Source organism: Pteropus medius, unplaced genomic scaffold (assembly GCF_902729225.1).
Source record: "Pteropus medius unplaced genomic scaffold, Ma_sr-lr_union100, whole genome shotgun sequence".
NCBI lineage: Eukaryota > Metazoa > Chordata > Mammalia > Chiroptera > Pteropodidae > Pteropus > Pteropus medius.
In genome coordinates, this window is record NW_024344321.1 from 6,821 (window position 1) to 10,089 (window position 3,269).

Genomic DNA, 3,269 nt, shown 5'->3' on the forward strand with positions numbered 1-3,269 from the left:
CAATTTGCAGTCTCACCAGCAGTGTATGAGTGTTCCTTATTCTCCACATCCTCTCCAACATTTGTTATTACATGTCCTGTTAATTATATTTATTCTAACAGGTATCTCATTGCGGTTTTGATTTGCATTTCTCTAACACTAGCGAAGTTGAGTATCTTTTCAAATATTTGTTGGCCATTTGTATGTCCTCTAGGGAGAAGTGTCTGTTCAGGTCCTCTGCCCGTTTTTTCATTGGATAATTTGATATTTGTTGTTATTGAGTTGCATGAGTTCTTTGTATATTTTGGAAATTAGGCCCTTGTCAGAGGTCTTGCTTGCAAATATATTTTCCCATTGAAATACCTTTACCTTGTTGACAGTTTCTTTTGCTGAGCAGAAGCTTTGTAGTTTGATGTAGTCCCATTCATTTATTTTTGCTTTTACTTCCCTTCCTTTTGAGGTCGAATTCATAAAATTCTCTTTACGTCCAAGGTCCTTGAGTTTAGCTCCTGTTTTCTTCTATGCATTTTATTGTTTCCAGTCTTATATTCAGGTCCTTAATCCATTTTGAGTTAATTTTGGTGTGTAGTGATAGACAACAGTCTAGTTTCATTATTTTGAGTTGGCTTTCCAGTTTTCCCAGCACCATTTTTGGAGACTCTCCTTTCTCCACTGTATGTTTTTGGCTTTTTTTGTCAAAATTATTTGCCCATATAAATATGGGTTTACTCCTGGATTCTCGCTTCTGTTCCACTGGTTCATGTGCCTGTTTTGCTGCCATTACCATGCCATTTTGATTACTGTCGCTTTGTAGTATAATTTGAAGTTGGGCAGAGTGATGCCTCCAGCCTCGTTCTTTTTTCTCAGAATGGCTTTGGCAATTTGGGGTCTTTTGTGCTTCCATACAAATCTGATAATTTTTTTCTATTTCTTTAAAAAATGCCAATGGGATTTTTATGAGGATTGCATAAAATCTGTATAATGCTTTAGGTAATATGCTAATTTTAACTATGTTGAGTCTTCCCATCCAGGAACACAAAATATCTTTCCATTTCCTTGTATCTTCTTCAATTTCTTTTAATAGGGTCTTGTAGTTTTCATTAAATAGGTCCTTCACATGTTTCGTTAAATTTATTCCTAGGTATTTTATTCTTTGTCTTGTATTTGCAAAAGAAATTATTTTTTCCACTTCTTCTTCTGACACTTTGTTATTAGAATATAGGAAGGCTATAGATTTTTGAAAATTGATTTTGTATCCAGAAACTATACTGTATTTACTTATTGTTTCTTGTAGTGTCCTTGTGGAGTCTTTAGAGTTTTTATATAGAGAATCATGTCATCCACAAATAGTGACAGTTTGACTTCTTTGTTTCCTATTTGGATGCCTTTTATTTCTTTCTCTTGCCCGATTGCAACCACTAGGACCTCCAATGTTATATTGAATTACAGTGGCAATAGTGGACAGCTTTGCCTTGTTCCTGATCTTAGAGGGAAGGTTTTTAGTTTTTCACCATTCAGTATAATGTTAGCTGAGAGTTTGTCATAGATGACCTTTATTATGCTAAGGTACTTTCCTTCTATACCGATTTTGTTAAGTGTTTTGATCATAAATGAGTGTTATATTTCTCGAAGGCTTTTTCTGCATCTATTGATATGATCATATGATTTTTATTTTTTAATTTGTTTATGTGGTGTATCACATTAATCAATTTGTGTATGTTGAATCATTCCTGTGCCCCTGGGATAAAGCCCACTTGATTGTGGTGTATAATCTTTTTAATATGTTGCTGTATTCAGTGCACTCGTATCTTATTTAGGATTTTTGCATCTGTGTTCATAAGAGATACCAGTCTGTAATTTTCTTTTTTTTCATTATCCTTACCAGGTTTTACTATCAGATGCATATTGGCCTCATAAAATCATTTGGATGTATTGTCTACTCTGATTTTTTGGAAGAGTTTGAGGAGAATAGGTATTAAATCTTTGAATGTTTGGTAGAATTCACTGATGAAGCCATTTGGTCTTGGACTTTTACTTTTTGGTAGTTTTTTGATGATTGTTTCAATTTCCATACTGCTGATCTGTCTCTTTAGATTTTCCAGTTCTTCTGATTCAGTCTAGGAAGGTTGTATTTTTCTAAGTACTGATCCATTTCTTCTAGGTTATTATGTTAGGTGTTATATACATTTTCATATTATTCTTCTAAGATCCTTTGTAATTCTGCAGTGTCTGAATTAATTTCTGCCCCTTTCATCCATGATTTTTTAAATTTGTGTCCTTTTCTTTTTTCTTTAGTGAGTCTAGCCAGGAGTTTGTCAATTTTATTATCCTTCTCAAAGAACAAACTCTATGTTGCATTTATTTTATCTATTGATTTTTATTTTTTTTCAATTTCACTTATTTCTGCTCTAATTTTGATTATTTCTTTCCTTCTTCTGACTTGAGGCTTCATTTGTTCTTCCTTTTCTAGTTTTTTAAGATGAAGCATTAGGTTGTTTATTTGGGCTCGTTCTTGCTTTTGGAGATAGGTCTGTAATGATAATAACTTTCCTCTTATGACTGCTTTTGCTGTGTTCTAAAAGTTTTGATATGTTGTACTCTCATTATCATTTCTTTCTACGTATCCCTTGATCTCTCTTTTTATTTGTTCCCTGACCCAGTTATTCTTCATTAGCATGTTGTTTAATCACCATGTGTTTGTGGTTCTTCCTGATTTCTTCTTGCAGTTGATCTCTAATTTCAAAGCACTATGATCAGAGAATATAGTTGGTATGATTTCAAACCTCTTATATTTGTTGAGGCTATCTCTTTCCCAGTATATAGTCAACTCTTGAGAATGTTCCATGGGCACTAGAGAAGAATGTATACGCAACTGTTTTGGGATAGAGGGCCCTGTATATGTCAATTATGTCCAGTTGTCTAAAGTGTCATTTAAGAATGTTATTTCCTTATTGATTTTCTCTTTAGATCATCTGTCCTTATCCAACAATGGAGTTTTTAGGTCTCCTACTATGATAGTGTTGGTCTGTTTCTGCCTTTTGTCTGTTAGTATTTGATTTAAATATTTTGAGGCTCCCTGATTGGGAGCATATGTATTAATAAGTCTTATGTCTTCTTGGTGCATGTATCCCTTTATCATTATGAAGTGTCCTTCGGTATCTTTCTTTACATTTTTTATTTTGAAGTCTATTTGATCTCATATTAATACCGCTACTCCTTTTCTCAGAATGCAATTTGCTTGAAATATCACTTTCCACCCTTTCACTTTGAGTCTATATTTGTCTTTGGAA